Source organism: Ambystoma mexicanum, chromosome 12, assembly GCF_040938575.1.
Source record: "Ambystoma mexicanum isolate Mex_15411 chromosome 12, UKY_AmexF1_1, whole genome shotgun sequence".
Lineage (NCBI taxonomy): Eukaryota > Metazoa > Chordata > Amphibia > Caudata > Ambystomatidae > Ambystoma > Ambystoma mexicanum.
In genome coordinates, this window is record NC_090936.1 from 137,745,887 (window position 1) to 137,768,622 (window position 22,736).

The following is a 22,736-nucleotide window of genomic DNA, read 5'->3' on the forward strand; positions in this document are numbered from 1 at the left end:
GTTAAATTCATTCTCTTTGAACTATTGTAAATACTGGAGGGGGTCATCTGTACTTCTGCCCTATATATGGTAGGGTAAAGGCACAGAACACCCCGGAAAGGTTCTCAATCTGGTAGAACGTGGCGGGCAGCCAGGCTTAAGCATTCAGGTGGTGATGCAGGCTTAAGTACCGTGTTTTCCCAAAGCCCCCACAAAGGAATGTCTCCTTTGGTCGACTATTTCACTGACTTTAGAGGTCCTGTGAAGAATAAACTTGCTTTGGAATCCTTAAAGGCTTGGCAGATGAAACTAAGACCCCTGTGACCCTTAGATGACTTCTGGCGGCGACGGTTGCATAGGTCTTTTTTAGTATCGGGTTTCGGAATGTCGCGATTTTCGGACAATCGGTTCTTCGGTGCTGCAGCTGCATCGTGGACAGCTTGACAGCTTCTGGCGACCTGGACTTGACCACTGAGTGGACCTCAGACCCTCACCAAGTCTGGACCCTCGGTGCATCTTTGTTTGCTTATCGCGGCGAAACACCCACCTTCTGGACTCACTCTGGCAGGAAAAATTGAGCTGGGATGATGGCAAGGATGTCCGTTTAAATGTTCTTCAGCAATTTCGAACTTTTGCAGCTCCAGGTGTCCAGCAGCACTATGACAGGGTATATCACCTCTTCTGGGCGGTAGGCAGCAATGGCTTCCAGCGATTATGAAACAATGCTCCGGACCATGCGCGACACCAATGAACTTCTCTGGCTCGAGATATCCGGCACTGCTCTTCTAGATTTCGAAGACCCCTTCTCCGGATGGCAGGCAAACAGGACTGTCTTGCAGGATATTTTGATCAAGAGTAGCAGCTTTGCATGATGGTCCCTCGTAGTTCGGGGAGAGGTCTCCTTTGCAGGTCCTCTCTGGATCAGTCTTTGGGAGACATGACAGCTTTCGGATTGTTGAAGAAATGCAGCGGCAGACTTCTCTTCCAGCTGGGCTTCAAGGAGCAGATTATTCTTGCTCAGCTTAGACTTCAGCTACTGAACTAATTGGTAAGTGACAGGTCCCCAGATAGACACATCTGTACCTCATTCACTCTGCCTGAGCCAGGCTCAGTCAGCCAATCACAAAGTAGGGCATTCATGCAGGCAGGCAGGCAATCGGGCTCACAGGCATTCAGGCCATTCACTCCACCCAGAGACCAATAACAAAAGACGTGGATTGGGGCAAGTACACTACACTGCATTCATGTCAGTTTGAGGAAGGGCTGTCTCATCACTGTGTCACACACAGAGCGATTAGGAGACGGTCTGAAAAAGAAGAAGAAAGGCACCTTGTGTGTGACCTGGAAGGTTAGAGGCGGCTGGAGAAACCCGTGATTTTGCAAAGAATGCCATTATTCACCGTGCGGCCAGTGCTAGTGATGCAAGACTGCCGTCATGTGAATAGAGTCAAAAGCGAGTCAAAGAACAGGGCAGGCTACGGTAGTGGGTGCCTACTTAAGTTATTGGACAGTGATTCCCAAACAGAGGAACGGAGGTTGTTAACGCCGAGTGAAGCGGAGCTTACCTCTGCTGGAGAGCTGTGTAGTAGACTCCTGATGTTGTCTGCTACTGACACATGCATGGAGAGGGACAATGCGTCTAAATGTATTGCGTCGGCGGGGGTCCCTCGAAGCGCATGCGTAGGGAGAATAGTGTTAATGAGGGCAGCGCAGGCGCATTGAGTTGCTGTGTGGTGCGGATTTCTCCTGCCGCCTCTAACCTTCCAGGTCACACACAAGGTGCCTTTCTTCTTCTTTTTCAGACCGTCTCCTAATCGCTCTAGCCATAGCCATACTGGTCTCGCTTACATTTGACCAATATCGAGCACTTTTGATTAGAGCCTTTCCATAACCCAGCTTGTGAATAGACTCGCACCTACTCTAACCCACTGGCATGCCGGTAAACTTGCTTACCCATGCAGTATATATTTTCTCCATGATTTTTACACTTTCCTCCACAGTTAAAATACGGCTCAAATCCGTACCCCAGACAGAGAATTCCTCTCTTCTTATCTTACCTGGATCCCGTTCCAGCCTCACCAGGTAATTTAGCGATTGATTCAAGATTTATTCATTCACTCGCTTTAAACACCAATTACATTGGGCTCTTCTAAATTGTTGCAGAGACCACCAGTCCATTCGAAAGGACCTCAATCTTTTCGCCAGAGATAGATTCTACAAACTGGCAATCTAACGACGTTCAGTCATGACGCTCCCACTACCTTAGTTATGTTTTTCTTTTCACAGTGTTTCCTTGTGAACACACCCTGCAAATCATCTGTGTATTAATCTCAACCTCCCGTCAATCTTACCATCTGTAGGTGCCTGGCACTCTTCTAGCACCATTTTGCTTCAAGTTTTCCCAGTCCTGAAGACAGTCCGGTGCAACTCCCAGCAGTTACCATCCCTTCACCCGCTGGCAGCTCAATCCATTCACCGTAATAGAAACACCTGATTTATGTGTGTCGACTACGGTTACGTGTTGCCTTATTTGTTAGCAACACACAAAACTACAGTCACTTCAGTTGTACTAACCCACCTATATGCATAATCACTTGAGATTTGTATACAATGTTTTTTCCTGTGCCTAAAATGGCATATGTCGCTGCTTTAAACATTTGTTTTTGAGAATTTAATAAATTGCACTTTTACGTTTGTAAATAATTTCACTCCCTTGGGTTCCTTGGTTGAGCTAAACTGACATATGCTACTTTAGCTTCACTGTTTACCATAGAAAACTACCAGAGCGTTAATGACAAGGGTAGCTTTTGACTCCATTCTCTCTTTACATTTCCACCCAACAGCCATTCAGGGGGAAAGGATAGAGTCATGGCTTCCCAGGACATTGGGAAAAAAAGGTAAAAGGTAATAGAAACCAAGAGGCCACAGGGGCCATCTTTCCTTCGGTCAGGAATCCACCGATTCCTCTGGCAGGCCCTGGGTATCCCAAAATGGAGGATACTCAGAGCCACTGTCAAGTCATCATGTAGCTGCCACCAGCCCATACCCTGCTCTGTGGGAATTAGACAGCTGTCCAAAAACAAACATAAGGGGTACAAGGATGTACCCTCACCCAAGGGTGCCATAAGGGTATCCATTGGATGATGTTCACCAAAAGAAAAGAATGAAGAGCTGCACTCTGTCATCTGAGAAAATACTGCTCCAATTCTACTGTCACAGGCATTCGTTTGCACAATAAAGAGGTTGCTGTAGTCAGGGGCACACAAGACAGGTGCCCTGCACAGACTTTCCTTCAAGCGATCAAATGCCCTTTGACAGTCTGCACACCAAAGAACCTGCCTAGGCTGTCTCTACTACTTCATGACCATTGTAGGTAACATTCCCCTGTGCTATCTGGCACTTGGTTGCCTTGATAGTGAGGCTGGCCATTTTCACGGCCTTTAACACCTCATCCAGGTGGGTCCAATGCTCTTCCCAGGTGGAACTGTAGACAGCAATGTCGTCAAGGTAGGCCACACAGAAGGACTCTAGTCCACTGAGAGCATGATTGACTAATCTTTGGGAGGTGGCAGGGGCATTCTTCAACACAAAAGGCATAAACCTAAACTGGTTAAGTAAAGCCCTTCTGGTGTTGAGAAATCAATTTTCTCCTAGGCCTGTTCAGTCAGAACTATTTGGCAACAGCCTGATGTGAGGTCAAAGGTGCTCACAAACTAGGCAGTACCTATCTTGCCCACAAGCTCATCAGCCCTGGACAATGGGTGTGCATGAGTCTTGGTGACTGCATTGACTCCTCTGTAGTCCACACAGAACCTCAAATCCTTGGTACCTGCCTGGGAACTTGCCTTGGGGACAAGGACCACAGGGATGAGGGATCAATGACACCCATTTCCAACATTTTGGAGGGGGTCATCTGTACTTCTGCCCTCTATATGGTAAGGTAAAGGTACAGAACTCCCCAGCAAGGCTCTCATTTTGGTAGAACGTGGCAAACAGCCAGGCTTAAGCTTTCAGGAGGTGGTGCAGGCAGGTTTCTAAGTACAGTGTTTACCCAAAGTCCCCACAAAGGAATGTCCACACACTATGTAAGGTGATAAAACAGCTTTTTTATATAAAATAACTGTTCGGGAGAATTCTCTTATAAGGCTAATTTCCCAATCTTAGTGAGTCCCCCAGCAGCTTTGCTGGATTTTTTTTTCTTTTCTCCTGCTAAGAGTGAGACTCTTTTCCTCCCACTCCTAGGCATGATTTGAGGTATGTCTTGACTTTCTGCGTGCTTGTGGGCTTTTTTACTCCATAGGGCATCATAAGTTTTTGTGTATGTGTTACACAGCACCCTCAGTGCAGTAACACAGGGGTGTCATAGTGACCCCCAGACATAGACTCCATACCCTGGGACTGACTACTGTCTCCCAGGGCATGTAAAGTCACCATTGACTTTACTAGTTCAAAATTGTGAACAGAACCAGTACAAACCATCATATTGTGGAAGTACTGGAAAGGGTTAGATTGCCCCTGGGTCTGGTTCCGAGGGGGAACTGTCCAGTCCTCCCTTGTCGAGTTTCTGGCTGGTGGCAGTGGTTACCATGCAAAATATTCCACCGGAATATTTCCTATGGGATTTTCCCATTGATTTTAAGCGCACCACTTTTTGGTGCAATGTTAAAGATACCGCCGGGTTATTTAATATAAAATCACCAGTTGGGTCTTTTCACCAGAACTCTTTTCTAAAATGGCGTTCGTGTCCGTCTCTGTAACTCCAACCAAGGTCGGGCCCTTTGTTCCACTTTTTGGCGGGCTTCTCCACAGAAGCCCTCCAACTGGTGCCACTCTGTCTGGGTTCCACAGGATGTGTGGGTGGGAGAATGGGCACCCTGGACTGTGTTCCCTTAGCAACTCAATTCGCACTCTGTTCTGATTGGCCCAGTGGTGAGCCACCCGGCTCACCACTTAGCATGTATGAGTGACAGATAGGCTGAAATCCGAAGAGGGGAGAAGCTGAGCCATCTGCAACGACGACACCACAGGTGGAGCCCTGCTGCAACAACCTCACCACTTTCCCGACGACAAGAGAAGATCTTCTGCTGGAAGAGTCTTCTTCCTCTGAGCTGGTGGGATCCACCAGTTCGCCATTTCGCCTTCCAGGACGTCTCTTGGTCGAATCGCCCGTGCCAAGCACCCCGGCGGCCGGATAGCCAAGCTTCACCACTGTGACCGCGAATAAAAGGAACGCACCCTTTAAATGACCTACTCCGGGGCTGGTCTCTTCGCTGGGCAGTGCAAAGACGCCACGTTTCCTCCTCAACGAGATCTTCTCTTCCCCTCGTCGAAACCACAAACTGCACCAGCTGCCAGGAACAACTGCCACCGCTGGAGCTTCCTCAACTTTAAAGGTACTGTGTTACACCTGGCCTCCCTTTCTACGGTTTGCTAAAGGTGACCCTTAAATCGTTGGCTTCCCAACTGGGTTGGCCCCCAGACCTAACCTTACCTCCTGAACCAACCCGACCTCATTTGAACATTTTTACAAAGACTTGAATGCATTTCTAAACTGTGTGATCTTGGGCACATTTCACCTTGCTCCATTTAAAGTGGGCCTGGCCTAAGAACTTTGGCTCTACAGTAGACTCTGCCTTCACTAACTTGTTTTGGTCTTATAAAAGTGTTGGGAACCGTTTTATTTTTATGACCTGCCTTTTTCTCTCCCTTTTACTTAATTATTGGAGTCCCATCTAAGTTACGCGCTCGCATCTGTTTTGACCAAGAGTGGCGTTTTGACTTAAACATATCTAATAATTCTTAAGGGAGGTGTGTATACTTTTCTGACTGTGTTTGAACCTGCTTTGATTTATAGTGCCAGTGTATTTCTTTAAGTGTGTGTTAAATAAATAATTATATACTTTTGATATAAAGCTCTGGTCAGTGTTTGCTTGCTCTACTGTGTTAGCCCTATTGTGTATCCTCTGTACACTGCCCTATTCTTCTTGAGAGAAGTCTGACTTCTACCAATTGGGTTTACTGCTTACTGCTTACTCCTGTGGTTGTAATCGTTTTGCAGTGTTCCTCAAGGGCACTGCACAGGATTCTGCCTAACAATAACGTTTGCTACCTAGAGCAAATATACATAAAAATATTAACACTTTGTACTTGGAATAATTATTCAAAAGAATGGTAAATAATATATACATTCTATGTGGTACCACACTACTTAAATCCAGTAACAGATGACAGTTTTAAATAAGCAGGTGGATTCTTAAGTTGGGTATAACAGCATAGAATAGGGAAGAAAGGCAGGCTACTTATGTTCAGCGGCATAATGCTTTCTTTAGACTAGAGGACCCCCCCGCCCACCTGGACAACCTGTAAGGGAAAAGTTAGGGAGTAACTGTTTTACAGCCCAGACCAATAATATTCAATAACCATGTGCTTTCTTTTAAAAGGTTCCTTTTTATTTGTTAGTTCATTACAAACTTTCAAAAAGAGAAAAAAGCAAAAAACGCAGAAATAAAATAAAATCTCTTAAGATCTATCCAATTAACACGTCCTTATTGGTCAAATTAGAAAATTGCTGCCGTTTCTTAAAAGTCTTGTTTTTATCTTACTGATGTTAAATTCTTCAGTTTTTCTTTATTTTTATTCAAGATCATAATTCATCCTGTTCGATCAGCTTCTTGTTCAGCTCAGCCAGGTAATATGCCAATGCAATGGTCAGTTTGTTACTTTCATCATTATGCATTCTTATCCATCATTCTTCCCCACTACAAGTTGTGCACTTATCTATTTCCTTTTTAGGTGTCTTGGTCTTAAGTCTCTTAAGGGCGGACAAAACAGCACTAAGTGCTTCAGCGTTTCCTCAGCTTCACTGCAGTATCTACATACGAGATCTTTTCTCGAATCTTGGTTCCGAAGACGTTGGATTTCTTTTGTAGGGAAAAGGTCCATTCTGAATTTCAGAAAAATTGTTCTCAAATGTTTGCTGGGAAATGTTTCCATATATTTTGGCAAGCTGTTCAATATTTTTAGTTCAGGGGCTTTGTTCCTCGTACACCTGTGCACAGCTCCCTCGTCGATGGTGTCAATACAGTCCTGTTGCAAGAGTTATTTTTTGGCGGCATTTGGATTTTACACCAGAGTTTTTTCATCCGTATTTAGTTGTAAGATCTCTTTACATTTTTGGTGCCATCTACACAACAGTAAATCAATCACTCTCCTGAGTCTCTTTAGTCATCAGCAGCCTAAATTGGGGCAGATCGTCAGCACCTAGGGTCTTTCTATACAATGTAATTGTGTTCTAAACGACCCTTGCTTTAATATACGTTAAACTCCATTCATAACGAATACATGCCGTTGGAAATCCTTGTGGGAGCTGCAGAATTATTTTCCAAAATATATGTTCACATTGTGACCAAGTTCTGAACGAACATCCAAACATGGTTTCTGCTCCGTGGATTAGTGCCGGGACAGTTTTGCTCTTATAAAAGCTTATCACAGTCTTATAAGAACATTTTCCATACTTCTTCTGGATCACTGCACCTTGAGCCGCTAGTTGTTTACACGTACTAATGATTTTTTTTGTTATGGTCATATCGTTAATACTTGAGTTCACAATAGTTTCCAAGTACTGTGTATGTATAACGCGTTCCAACTTTGCTTGACCCAATGACCATTGAAATCTTTCGTTTTTGCGTTTAGATCCTTTTAGATTTCTTAGGATCAGAATGTCAGATTTGGCAACATTGATTTCCAAGCCATTGTGGTTGATGTCATTTTTCAAAGCATTTAATTTCTGCTGGAGTCCTATCGGAGTTACATCGAGAAACATGATATCATTGGCATAAAGGATCCAGCTAATAGGAGTTCCGTTTAGTTTTGCAGGAAATGAGTGCACTGCTTCTAATGCATATTCGACATCTGCTATACAGAAGTATATAGTGTAGCTCCAAGGGGGCACCCCTGTTTCACTCCTCTCAATGTTTTTATGGGCGCTGAAAGAAGCCCATTTCGGTCCAGACGAATTTGTATTTTAGTGTCGGAATGCAGCTCTTTTATGGCCATGATTAAGCTCACTAGGCAGCCTCTTTTCTCCAGTTTGGTCCATAATAGCTCACGATCTACACCATCAAAAGTGTGTGCTACATCTACAAATGCCAGATAGAGTGTTGTACCTTTTCTGATGGTTTCCATTTTTAGAAGGTTAAGGATGAAAAGGTTCAACCCACAGCCCACTCCTCTGACAAATCCTATTTGTCAGATATCAAATGTGTCAGTTGTCTTAATCCACAATGATAATTGGGCTAAGAGTTTGGTTGCAAAAAATGTTCCTATAGCATCAAAAAGAGCTATTGGATGATAATTCGAGTGCTCTGTTCTAGGGCCCTTTTTGAAGATCGGTACAATTATTGCACGTTTCCACGGAACCGGGATTCTTCGTTCTCTTATAATATTTTGGAATAAGATGTAACAGAATTCTGCCCAGGCACTCAGATCTTTTTTTAATGTCAGGTTTGACAAACCATCGGGGCCAGGAACCTGTGAAGAGATAATCCTCTGAATATTCTTGAGGATGTCATCTTGAGCAATAATGTCGTCCCAGGCTTCTGATTCCGGCAGTTTAGGTCCGGAACTCGTTTGCGGTTTCGCGAACAACCTGCTGTAATGGACGATCCATTGTTCTTCTGTCACCAAATTGGATTGTATGGCATTCTGAGGTGCTTCAAGATCATTTATCAGAGACCAGAAGCCACTGGAAATCCATTGAGTCAAGGTCGGCATCATTGCTTCCGCGTCTTTTTGCTCCATGCTGACTTTATGGTGCGAGAACCAATTTTTATATTGCATGAATAGTTTATTTTCCTTCTCAATTTGATTCGCTCCATGGTTTTTCAAGAGGTTTCTGATGTTTTTTCGCAATTCTCTTTTCTTTATGACAATTTCAGGATCGTATACATGTCTGGTGAATTGCGGTTTATTAGACCCCTGGCTTTGTTCCCTATAGATCTCAAAAAGGGAACAATATTCTATGTGATCGTTTTTTGTTTCCACAGCAGTAGACCTCAATATGGAAGTCATTAATAATGTTCTTACTGTCCAATCTCAAGCGGTTTCAGCCAGGTTCCTGGTTTATTCCATGCTTCCATGTTTCTGCGCGATTGAGATTTTCTTGTCTCCAGGTGATCTTCACCAGATTATGATCGCTTTGAGGTGCCTTACTGACAGTTAAATCAAGAATTTCTTAGGCCATTGTTTCCGAGACAATTTTTCTTTTATTGAGGATGGAATTTTGGCTGACTCTTTCCCACATTGGCATGGGTGGCATATCCCCTTGTACATTTCCGTTCATTAGGTGCATACCTCTGGCGTCCATTTCTTCCATCTATATATTTTTCAAGTTTTCAAGAGCCTTTTTGGTGTTATTTGTCGGCCTTAGCTGCACTTTTATTCCAATCAAGTCCATATTCAAATCTCCACACAGTAATACGTAAGGATTCACATATTTACTTAAGATACTGTCCAAGTGATCACAGATCTAGTCTACAAAGGCTAGGCTCCCAGTTGCTTGGTGGTTCCAATAAGTATCAACAATATGTAGCTTTTTATTGCAACTCCCTACTTTTGAATTTATTGTGAGTGTGGTGAGTTGAATGAAAGGTGATGGATTTTGAGTGTTATTTGCAAGCCACTATCCCGCTTCACTAAGGTGAGGAGGCCTGCCATCGGTCTACCTTTTTTCTGTAATATAGCCAGGTTTACTGCCATCTCAAATACATCAATGCATGGCGTTGTAGACAGCCAAGTCTCTTGCAGACAAAGAATGTCACAAGATTTCACGACATTAGAGGACACATGTAACAGGTGGGCGAAGCCCCTTGTATTCCACGTTCCAAGCGTGATTTGCAACTGAGTAACTGGCCATTAGCTGTCGAGTTTGATAAGAGTTTCTGCTACCCAGCTCCAGGTGTCGGGCTGTTTTTCTGTGGCCCGATCTTTGTGGTTACCGTTACCATTTGTATCTCCATTACTATTTTGGAAAGTTATTTTTATTTGTTTTCCCGTAGCATCCGATGTATTACAAGAGTGGCTCACTTCAGATTCATTCTCCATATGGCACTCCTACAGATTTATTCTGCCGTTTCACCATCTTTGCGTTTGTGCAATTCTTGATTTGCACTTCTCTTTCAGCAGTATGTGCTTTATATGATATAACATACGTATTGTTCACTTCCAACATTCGAAATCCTACTTTGTGGATATCCCATTCGTAAAAAGGTTCTACCACACGAAAGTACCTATGAGGCCACAGGAGAGCAGGATCCAAGACAAATCTGGGAGTCCTGGATGACTCCTGAAGCTAGAAGATGCTCTTCCTCGTCACAGTAACTTTGGTGCCTTGGCAGGCAAAGTGACAGAGTTTCTCAGCTTTTCCCTCCAAGGATGGACCCCCCTTTGGAAGAAGTAGCCACTGGGATGTGGAGTCCAGTAATAATAAACCAAAGTCTTTCTAAAGTGCAGCAGTTTGCGCTTCGCGATGCTCTTGTTTGGTCGACGATTTCTCAGATTGTAGAAGTCCTGTGAAGATGAAACTTGCTTTGGGCTCCTTAAAGGCTTGGCAGATGAAAGTAAGACGCCTAGGAAGATCACTTCTGGCGGCGATGGGTGCTATAGGTCACTTTAGGTGTGTTTCTGAATATCGCAGTTTTCCGACTTTCGGTTCTTCAGTGCTGCATCCACAATACAGACCTCTGGACAGCTTCTGGCGACATGGACTCGACCACTGGAGTGGACATCGGACCCTCACCAAGTCTGGACCCTCAGGACGTCTTTGTTAGCTTCTGATGGCAGGAAACCCATTGACTGACTCTCCTCTGCTTCCAGCGATTCTATACTCCCTACAGCAGGAAAAGGTGCTCAGGGATAATGTAACGCTCACCTGATTCCCACGGAGGCGCAGGTCTGGCTTCGAGTGCTGATGCTTCTTCAATGGTGAAGCGCAGGACTCTGAAGATGGACAGGAAGGGCCCTCTACTCTGGCTTCTCCGGCTCGGAGGAATATTCCCCTGTGCGTGAAAAGGGAGTATTACCTACTGACTGAGTTATGCTCAAGCCTCCCACTCTCTTCCAACCCTCCACGATACCCTTCCACGATTCCCCGTGAAGTCTCACCTTAGGGTCTGAAAGGACGAGCTCTCCATCCTGCTTCTGACGCAGGGGCGCGTTGAACCCAGTTACTTCACTGGATTGAGGTTGGACGGGAGTTCAGGTAAGCTTGATTATACTGGTAAGGCGCTGTAAAAGTTCTGTTGCAAGTTCAAAAGTTCAAGCTTTAAATAATAATGTTCATTGTCTTTTTTCAGGTGGTGAATGAAGATTCCTTTGGAGACTTCTTGCAACAAAGCGCTGATGTTGATGTATTTTCCCCATAGGGGCCGGGGTTCGGAATGCCGGAGATATGGCGCCGACCCGAAGTGAAACGTGCAGTTCCAGTAAAGATCTGGTAAGTCCTAGATGAGCGCTCAGGTAATGTTTTTGCATTCGCTCATCTGATGTCTTTGTCTTTTTTCCCCATAGGGGCCGGGGTCCTGCTTGAAAGCAGCAAGACCCGAAATGAAATGGGAATGACCCAACAGGTAAGTCTTAGAAGGAAACTGAGCTTTTCCTATTCCCTTCCTTCTCTCACCTCTTATTCTGGTCTTTTTCTCTAGGCTCTGGGAAGTGGCTGTGTATCCGGATGATCGCTGCTGAAGATGGAGGAACCCAGGAAAGGTGAGTGAAATGCAGCGCTGCAGCGATCGTAACAAAATGCTTTTAAAAATAATGTCTTCCCTTTCAGGATAGTCGGTGATGTCTCCGTGGTGCAGATTAGCTGGTAGGTCTCTTGTCTCCCTTTGCAGGTGACCCAGGATGCTGACAGGCGTGGCTGAAGTCCAGATGCAGGAGCTGACACGGTGAGCGTCCAGCTGCGAGGAGCAGAACAACGCGAAGCGCGAGTTGCTGATCGGGTGTGGTTTAAATAGCTTTGGAAGAAGTTCCAAGTGTGTATCCTTCCTCAGATCAGGTATGTATCCTTCCCCGACCACACCCGGGTGGAAAGTAGTCCCACAGGTAAAGTAGTTCCTATTCAGGCCTCAAGAGGGCCTGGGTGTGGCAGCATGGTCTGCATCAGGTAAGTGCACATTAAAACACTTGAACACATGTCTAGCTTTATGAGCCTGGCGCCTAAGGCGCCAGGACAGAGGTCCAACATGAGCCTGGCGCCTAAAGCGCCAGGACTGCGTCCAAAGGGCCCCAGCTTGGGCCCGCTGGCACTCCCCTGGGGGAAATGATGCCTGCCTCTGGGGTTGCTGGGTCGGACGTGGCTCCTTGGAGGTAGGCATCATGACAGATAATGACAAGGATGCCCACTGAAATGTTCTTGGGCAGTTTGGAACTTTCGCAACTCCAGGTGTACAGCAGCACTATGCCAGGGTACCCCTTCAGGGTGGAAGGCAGCAACGGCTTCCAGTGGCCACAAAACGATCACATGACCGTGGGCAACAGTAATGGACATCTCTAACTCGAGAGCATTCCTCCTCTGAACATCGAATACTCCTTCTCTGGAAAGCAGGCACATAGGACTGGCTTCCAGGATACTTCAATGAAGAGCTGCAGTTTTGCACGATGGTCCCTCATAGTTCGGGGAGAGGTCTCCTTTGCAGGTCCTCTCTGGATCAGTCCTTGGGAGACATGACAACTTTCGGATTATGTGAAGAAATGCAGCAGTAGACTTCTCCTCAAGCTGGGCCTCAAGGAACAGCTTCTTCTTGTATCAGCTTCGACTTCAGCGTCTGAACAAATTGGTGAGAGAGAGGTCCCCAGATATACACATCTGTTCCCATACACTCTAGCCAGGCTCAGTCAGACAATCACACAGAAGGGCATTCATGCAGGCAGGCTGCCAGCCAATCAGGCTCACAGGCATTCAAGGCCATTCACTCCACCCAGACAGCCACAACAAAGAACGTGGATTGGGACAAGTACTCAGCCTTTCAGCACACTACACTGCATTCATGTCAGTTTCAGTCAGGGCTGTTTCATTCATTGTGTGTCACACACAGAAACCAGACCCCCAAAACAGAGAATGTGAGTTGACTCCCAACTACATGCACACATGTCCCACCACTAGGGTGCACCCACAACACCCAACACCTGGAAAAGCTCCAGTCAGTCCGACAGGAGGCAGCCCCAGAGCTATATATGGTATTTCCACCCAACAGCCAGTCAGGGCTTCCCAGGACATTGGGAAACAAGGAAAAAGCAATAGAAACCAAGAGGCTACAGTGTCCATCTTGCCTTTGTGTTGGAATCCATTGATTCCAATGGAAGAGCCTGGGTATGCTAAAAACGGAGGACACTCAGAGCCACGGCCAAGTCAGCATTTAGCTTCCACCAGCCCATACCCTGGTTCTGTGGGCAACACACAGGTGCCCACAAAACACACATAAGGGATACAAGGGTGCACCTCCAACCATGGGTTCCATAAGTGTATCCCATGGGTGTTGTTCACCAAAAGATCAAATGAAGAGCTGCACTGCCAGAGGTCCGGGCTGGACCACAGTGGCAGGAAACACAGAAAAAACACACGGCAAAGTGGTAGGACAAGGACAGGAGGTCCTGTCCCTCCATAAGGCATTTCCAGCATCACAACAATCAACAATGTGGTGTTGATTACTCAATTAAAAAGCATTACCCTGAAAAGATAGTCCCTAAAAGGCCATTTTGCATCTTTTGTACTAACTTCTGCAAACTCATCATGGGTTGACAGGGATGCGACCATGGCCCGGCCCTTACATTCATAAATATCACAAAGGTGCGTCTATGGCATAGATAACTAGAGGACCACTTCATAATTGCGCAGGGAGCACAGTAATTACAGCAATACATCGTTACTTAAACACAATGAAGTGAATCTGAGAGTAAACAATAACAAATGTTGGACTTGAAACCATTGATGGGGATGTACCATTACAATTTTGTAGCATGGCTTCCAATGTAACTTCTGTGTTAAGTAAGGAACAAGTTACTTACCTGCAACTGTTGTTCTCCGGCATGGGTCTGGCATGGATTCACATGCTCATGAATATTCCCCGTCGTCAGGCTGGGAATCCTCGGTAAAGAAAAAACCAGTATCAGTTTCGTTTCTGATCTGTCTTTCGTAGTAATAACCAATCACTGGTCTCTGCGTCATACTGACCACAGCCAATGACTGCCCTCTACCTAAGTACCGCCTCTGGCAGCCATCTTCAGATTTGGAAGCACGTGAAGTGGCAGTATGACCAAGTGAAGAGCCGCAGAGGGGTAGGCGGGAGGGTTCGCATGTGAATCCATGCCAGACCCATGCTGGAGAACAACAGTTACAGGTAAGTAACTTGTTCCTTCTCCAGCATGGGGTCTGGCATGGATTCACATGCTCATGAATAAAGAATACATAGCAGTACACACATGCACAACCACGGGAGGTGGCAAAGGCTCAACATTAAGCATTACATCAAACCCAACATTAAGCATCTTACCTCCTCACCAGGCTCACCTCAGGTGAACAGGTTGCGCAGCACTGCTTGGCCGACCCTGGACTCCTCCCTGGAAACCCGATCGACGCAGTAGAATTTCGTGAAGGTGTGCGTCGACCTCCGAGTAGCAGCCCTGCATATGTCCAGCAGGGGCACACCAGAAAGGAACGCCATGGTGGCTGCGATCGCTCTGGTGGAATGGGCTCTCGGACGGCCAGGCAGCGGTCGGTTTGCCAACCTATGACAGTACATGATACAGCCGGAGAGCCATCTGGAAATGGAAGCCTTCGAGAGAGCCTTCCCCTGATTGACAGGTCCAAAATTCACAAAGAGTTGTGACGTCTTCCGAAAACACTTCGTGCGGTCCACATAGAACTTCAGCGCTCTAGCCACATCCAGCGAGTGCAAAGTCCTCTCAGCCGGCGACGAAGGCGACGGGAAGAACACAGGCAACACCAAGGGTTCGTTGAGATGGAAGTCCGACGGTACCTGGGGCATGAAGGAGGGGTGCGTCCTGAGCACTACCCTCGTGTCGTGAAAAGTCAAGTACGGGGCCTTGCAGGAAAGGGCCTGAATCTCTCCCACCCGTCGTGCGGAGGTGATGGCCACAAGAAACGCTGTTTTCCACAACAGAAACGTCAACGGGGCCGAGTGCAGAGGCTCGAACGGAGGTCCCATGAGCTTGGTCAGCACCACGTTGAGCTCCCACGCCGGGGCCGGAGCCTTCACCGGCGGGAACGATCTGAACAGTCCCTTCATGAACTCTTTCACCAGACGATGAGACCACAAGGACGTCCGGCCCGTGGTTCTGGTGTATCGGGAGATCACAGCAAGATGAATCTTGATGGACGCGTGTGCCAGCCCAGCTTTGGCCAGCGTCAGCAGGTACGGCAGTACCTGGGGAGCAGTAATCCGTAGAGGGTTAATCTTCTGTGCGTGGCACCAGACAGAGAACCTCTTCCATTTGTGTCCGTAGCATTTAAGAGTCGAGGACGCCCTGGCCTTTGCAAGAACCTCTCTGCAGTCGGCCGGTATGTCGTATCCTCCAAACTCTAGCGCTGCAGGAGCCAGGCCTGCAAGTTCAGCGATTTCGGGTCGTGGTGGAGGATGGCACCTCCTTCCCTGGAGAGTAGATCTGTGTCCCCCGGCAGTCTGATTGGCGGGGACGCTGATAAGTCCAGAAGGTCCGGGAACCATATCTGCCTCGGCCACGCAGGTGCGACGAGGATCATTCTGCACCGTGACCTCTTGAGCTGGTTGACGAGCCGGATTAGCAGTGGCAAAGGAGGGAACGCGTAGAGGAACAGGCCCTCCCAGGGGAACGAGAAAGCATCGCCCATGCTCCTCGCCTGGGGAAACCTGCTGGCGAACCTCCGGCACTTGGAGTTCGTCGCCGTCGCGAACAGGTCGATCTGGGGTGTGCCCCACCGTCGGAAGAGGCGATCCACTAGATCCTGCCGTAGTTCCCACTCGTGGCACGAGCGCAGCTCCCTGCTGAGTGAGTCGGCGATGGTGTTTTTTATCCCTGCCAGATGAAACGGCACCAGGAACATCCTTTGGGCGACGGCCCAATGCCACAGGTCCTGCGCCTCCTTGGACAGTGCTGGGGACCTGGTTCCGCCCTGTTTCCTGATGTAAAACATGGTGGTGGTGTTGTCGGTGAAGATCCTCACCACCTTGCCCTTGAGGGACGGAAGGAAGGACCTGAGGGCCCAGAACACTGCACGGAGCTCCAGGACGTTGAATGGAGGGACTTCTCCGTCAGGAGCCAAAGGCCTCTCGCGTGCAGATTTTCGGTGTGCGCTCCCCACCCTTCCAGGGAGGCATCCGTGGTCACTGTCTCCTGGTGGTCTGGGGTCTGGAAGTTCATGCCCGCCGTCAGATGCGCGCGGGTGCCCCACCACCGGACCGCTCGGCGGAAACTCTCGTCGAGTGTGATCCTCTCCTCGAAGCCGCCCGTCGTTTGGATCCAGCGCGCGTCCAGGAACTCCTGTAATGGGCGCATCCGGAGCCTGCACATGGGAATGAGGTAGATGCAAGAAGACATCATTCCGAGGAGGGACTTGATGGACCTCACCTTGGCCGCGTCGGAAACCAACATCCGCTGTACCTTGCCCAGGATGGACCTGGTCCTTTCCTCCGACGGGGAGGCCAGAAGGGACACTGTGTCGAGCTTCGCTCCCAGAAACAGTGCGTTTTGCGCGGGCACCAGGTGGGACTTGGCGTAGTTCACGGAGAATCCCAGGTCCGTGAGAAGTTGGACGGTCCTTGCCGTGTGCTGCACGGCGAGCTCCCTCGTCTTGGCTCGGATGAGCCAGTCGTCTAGGTAGGGGTAGACGTGGATCCCCTCGCGGCGCAGCTGCGCCGCCACCGGTGCAAGGCACTTGGTAAATACCCTGGGTGCCGACCGTAGTCCGAAGGGAAGGGCTTTGAACTGGTAGTGACGCCCCTGGACCACAAACCTGAGGAATTTTCGGTGCCTCTTTAGGATGGGAATATGGAAGTAGGCATCCTCCAAATCCAACGACGACAGGAAGTCTCCTTCCTCCAGCTGACCCAGGACGTGCTGGAGGGTGACCATCCGGAACTTCTGCGCCTTGATGAACTTGTTCAGACGTCGCAGATCTAGGATGGGGCGCCATCCTCCCGTCTTCTTCTTCACGAGGAAGTATCTCGAGTAAACTCCGGAGCCCCGAAGCCTCTTTGGGACGAGTTCGATGGCGCCCTTCCTGAGCATCGCCTTTACCTCCAGGAGAAGCTGAGGGACGTGAAGCTCTTTCCTGGCCACGGGGGGGACGCGCGGGCACCTTCTTTGAAACTCGAGCGCGTGGCCCCGGGCTAAGGCGTCCAGCACCCAACGGTCGGTGGAGATGGACTCCCACACGCTGACGAAGCTCGCCAGCCGGCCTCCCACCGGGGTGCTTCGGTGGGGGCCCGACCCCACGGCCGGTTCAATCCTGCTTCGACGAGGCTTTGCCGCCTTGACCTCCTTGGCGACGACGGCGGGTCCCGCCAGACTTGCCTCGTCCTCTGTAGGCCTCCTGAGACGACGAGCGGGCCGCTTGACGGTAGGTGGAGAAACCGCCGCCGGAACCTTTGGAGGTGCCCTTGCCTCCGCTGCTCCGAAAGGGCGTCCGTCGTTGCTGTAGAACCCCAAGGGCCCGGGCCGTCTCCGTGTCCGCTTTAATGGCCTGAAGGGAATCGTCCACTGTTTTCCCAAACAGGTTGTTCCCATCGAACGGCATGGCCAGGCCTCTGGTCTGTACGTCTTGATGGAAGTCCGTAGCCTTGAGCCATCCACGCCACCTAAGGCACACGCCGTTGCCCAACTGGCGAAACCCAGTGTCGGCGATGTCCGTCGCAATAGTGATGGCGTGGTCCGACCCCACCTCACCTTCCTGTAGGATCTCCAGGGCATCCGCACTCTTGTCGTCCGGTAGGAAGTCCAGCAGGGGAGCCAGTTTGTACCATAGCTCCCTGTCGTAGCGGGCCACGATAGCCAGGGCGTTGGCCGCTTTAATCGTCGTCGCTGCAGACGAGATGACCCTGCGTCCCATAGCGTCCAATTTCTTTCCCTTGCCGTCCGGTGGGGAAGTCGATGTGGAGGCCGCACCCCCCCCCCCGCTTTCTTCCTGGCCGCCGCGGAGACGACGGAGTCCGGGGTAGGCTGCGCCCGGAGGCACAGGGGGGCCGAGTCCGGGACCCGGTACTTCTTCTCGTACCGGTCTCTTCTAGCCGGCGTCGTGGAAGGGTTCTTGAGGAGGGCGAGGCCCACATCCCAAATGTCGTCCAGTAGAGGCACCGCGAGGACCGTCTTCCTCTTGGCCTCGCGCCGTTGATAAAGGAATCCTTCCTTTTTCTTCTCCTCAGGGCAGAGTTGGAAAAGCTCGGATGCCCTGGCGATCATGGAGTGGAACGATCCAATCACGTTGCTGCCGTGTCAGTCCCCGTATCATCCCCTCGGGTGGACGGGGAGGAGGGCTGGACGGGTTGCGACGGCTGAAAAGGAGGTGGAGGGTGAATCCTTCTTTTCTTGGTCGGGGGAGCACCAGACGGTCCCGGTTCAGGATCCCCCGACGGGAGAGGTTCCTCCGTCGGCAACGGTAGTCTCGTCCTTATCTCTGAGCATAAGGACTGTATAGCCAACAAAATGGCCGCCGAGTTGTCTTGCGGCGCTGGCAGAGGGGAATCCGACGGGCGATCAGGGGCCCCGTCGGCACCCTCGACGATGTCATCGTCACCTGTGTCGGGATCCATCCCGACGGGCCGGTCTTCATCCACGCCAAGGCCGTGGCTTAAGACCTCGATCAGCTCTTCCTCTGAGGTTGAGGCCGAATCTACGACGACGCCCTGCCCCCCCTTTTTCTTCCCCGCCGGGGATTTCACGGGGGTCCTATCGATGGGCACAAAAGAAGTCTCCCTCCGAGGTGGCAGGGAGACTCTGAGCCCTGAGGTCGCCACCACTGGTGTAGCCTCCACAGGCTGAGCCAGGGCCGCCGCGACAGTATCGATAGAGGGCTTGGCCGGATGGATTAAGGCCTTCACCACCTTAGGTGCGCTCACCGCCTTATCCTTGAGGGGGGGGGGGACACTGCCTCGCTCCCCCTCCGATGGGGCCTTCGAGCTCGACCGGGGCCTCTCCAGGAGCTTCGCCGGGTGCTCGCCCTTCCTCTTACCCGACCCAGAGCGTTGGCTCGTGGCTGAAGGTGCCGGGGAGGGTGCGCCCTGCCTGGCGCCCGTAGAGCCCGACCGCTCGGCGCTCCCGGTGCCAGCGGACTCGCGGTGCTTGGCCTTGTGTTGGACCCCCGTCGCGTCCTCAAAGGTCTTAGAAGACCGCTCGGATTTCTTCCTCTTCTTCTCGCCTGACGGGCTCTTCCCTTCCAGCCAGTTGGCGAGGCGTTGGTGGCGGTCCTTCATGGTCCGCTCCGACATATTGCCGCAAAACGCACAGTCCTTCTCCACGTGCGTCTTGTCCTCATGTAAGCAGTAGAGACAAAAGGAGTGTTCGTCCTCCTTAAAGACGTTCTGCAGCTGGCATCCAGGGCAGACCCTGAATAGCTTTCCGGGCGTCGAGCTTCCCTTCTCCTGGGCCATGTCCGGGCCTGAGAAGCTTCTGGAGTCCTCCAAAACGTAGCTCGACAAAATCTTCACCCTTGAGGGGCGCAGACGAATCCGACACGGGTCCCCGTTGATCGGATGTAGAGATGGTGGAGCTTGAGGCTCTTTTGACCGGAAAAAACGAAGTTTTTGAGAAAAAACGTGAAAAAATAGCACTAACGCTCGAGAGCAATAGCACGAGGATCCCAACACATGAACGTGCGGTAAAAATCTGAAGATGGCTGCCAGAGGCGGTGTTTAGGTAGAGGGCAGTCATTGGCTGTGGTCAGTATGACGCAGAGACCAGTGATTGGTTATTACTACGAAAGACAGATCAGAAACGAAACTGATACTGGTTTTTTCTTTACCGAGGATTCCCAGCCTGACGACGGGGAATATTCATGAGCATGTGAATCCATGCCAGACCCCATGCTGGAGAAAATGATTATTTTTATATTTTCCAATTTAAAAAAGACCGATTTAAGGGCATGGGGGCGCTAGTGAGCCCAGCCAAGATGGCTGCGAGCTCCTGACCACCCTGAACACTCCTGAAAACATCCTGCTGTATCCCGGCTCACCACCGTCATACCACCATCATAATTTACAGCACATCAGCTGATTGAATACCCAGGGCGCATCCTGATAAAGTTTGCTGAACCTGCATTGCACCCCGGCTGCGCTCTGACCGGCGATCTGTCGGTCATTGTTTGCCTGCAGTAGTGAAAGAGGCGGAGTGTGGGCAACGCAGCAGTCTTCATGAGGCCACGATCCGGACATAGCAACAAGGGCGCACAATGGTTTTTTACCCCAAAGGCTCTGTGTGCTTGTGGAACCACTGTCTCAGTGTTCGGAGACCCGAGCGAGAGGTTGAGGACAGTGTGTCCCTGGTATTGTGGGGCACTAGGCGGCGCCGCAAAGTTCTGTGAGCCCCCTCCCCCTACACACTCACTCGGAACACGTCTGCCTAGTTCGGGCTCCCCGGTCGCTCTGCCCGGCCGGAAAACACCCCCTTTATTTAAAGGCACGCTGCGGAGTGCAACGTTGCTCCGCCGCGTGCTAAAACCCTTAAAGGGGCACCACCACACTCCTTTTTCATGAAGACAAACAAACAGAAAAATGGCAATACTAAAACACAACACCAACAGCAAATCAGATCAAAATGGACCCCTTTAATCACAGCCACCCGGGTCCCCTTAACACTACAGCACCCCAACGGGGCCGCTCCGACTCACTGTCCAACATATAGTCACTGAGCCGAACAAGTTTCCCTCGCCCTGTCCTCAGGGCGTACCCTACTGCTCGCCTCCTGGAGAGCGGATCCCTTGGCGGCCGTCACAGTGACCGGAAAGCAGGGAAGAGGGGTCACACCCCTGCGCTCATCTGGAACCTCCGTTATGTCCCTGTGCGGGGACACCTCCACCCGAGGTTCCCCTAGCCTTTTAAAGAAGCTTACGTTTCTCGGGTGACAGGTGCCTTGCCATCGGAGGCTGTTACCATGGACCCCTTGACGGCCACCACATCCAACGGCTCAGGCTCATAAGTTAGTGATAGCGTCCCATGTGGGTGCCTGTTTCTGATAAGCACCTCATCGCCAGGCATAAGTTGCTGAGGTCTGAGACCTCTCCTCTGGTTTTCCTGTTCAGTCCTTAACCTGCGATCACGTTCCACCTGTTGATCATCAATGACCGCAGGCTCCATTTCCCCCGACCTCGGGTATCAGTCCTCTCGGGTATCATTTGAATAGGGCTTCCGCCGGGGCCACTCACATAGATGTGTGTAGGGTGGTCCGGTAAACACTCAGAAACTGGTACAGAGCCCTTTCCAGGCACCTACCTTGTCCCTGCGCGATGCAGAATACTTTGTTGAGAGTTCGCATCAGTCTCTAAACCTTCCCGTTGGCCCTGGGCCACAGCGGGATGATCTTCCTGTGATGAACGCCATAGCCCTCCATCAGGGCTGCAAAACTCTCGCCCTGAAATGGTGCCCCATTGTCCGAACACAGAACCCTGGGGAGTCCATGAGCCGCGAAGATCTTTTCCATGGCCACCACCACATTCTCAAAGGCCACTGACTCAATGAACTCGACCTCAGGGTATATGGACCATTCCTCTGCCACTTCCAGGAAGGTGGTGCTCCCATTCGTGGAGCCAAAGTCTGCATGCACCACTTCCAATGATTGCGTGCCTCGGGGCATGGTTTCGATGGAAGGCACTCTCTGCACTGGAGACGCCACCTGGCACCATACACACGACGCCACAAACTCCTCCACATGTTTCTCCAGCTCAGGAAACCACACCTTTAGGCGCAGACAGGCTTTCGTCTTAGCAGCCCCTAGATGAATTTGGTGGGCCAACCCAATGACCTCCTGGACCTTCACCTGAGGAACTACGATCTGGTCACCCCTGAGTAGGCGGCCAGACCCGGAAAATGACAGTTCGTCCCTCACCTTCCACAATTGTTCAAGCGTGACCTTAGCCTCCTGCATTTGCATCGCAAGAGAATCCAGCACCGCCTTCCAGGATCCCTGCTGCATCGCAGATTTCAGGATGAGAAAACACTAGTCCTGGGCCACAGCCACCTCAAGGTCCTCCAAGGGCAAGGAGTTGGGAGTTGCTGCCTCCACCACCAAACGAACGTGAGCGTCCTCTTCCTCTGCACAGTCATTCGCCCAGCCCTCCGGGTCCCCTCTGGGGTGGCGAGACAGATAGTCGCATTGTTGGTGCCAGGCCGATGAACCAGCGAGACACCATACTCGAGTAGCACCAGCATCCACCGTTCAATCCTCGCAGGTGGTTTTGAGGATGAGCCTGCCAGGATGAGCAGCAGAGGCTTGTGGTTGGTCACTACCGTCACAGGTCGACCCAGAACATACAATCGAAAATGCCTGCAGCCCCATACAACAGCCAAGGCTTCCCGCTCAATCTGGGAGAATCGTTGCTCAGTCTCAGACAGCACCTTGCAGGCAATACGCCACTGGCCTGACACTCGAATCAGCACCGACCTGTGTCAACACAGCCCCCAGACTAAAAGGGCTGGCGTCCACTGCGCTCTCCGACTTGAGGGCGGGATCGAAGAACATCATGGTGTCCTCTGCCATGAGGGTGCCATGGTGTCCTC

General features: G+C 50.2%; 1 protein-coding gene across 1 annotated transcript in view; it reads right to left on the reverse strand.

Moving 5' to 3' along the window:
• The window catches only part of SMC1B (structural maintenance of chromosomes 1B), a 2,377,846-nt gene that overhangs the window by 1,435,433 nt on the left and 919,677 nt on the right, over window positions 1-22,736 (reverse strand). The gene's annotated exons all lie outside the window — the stretch shown is intronic.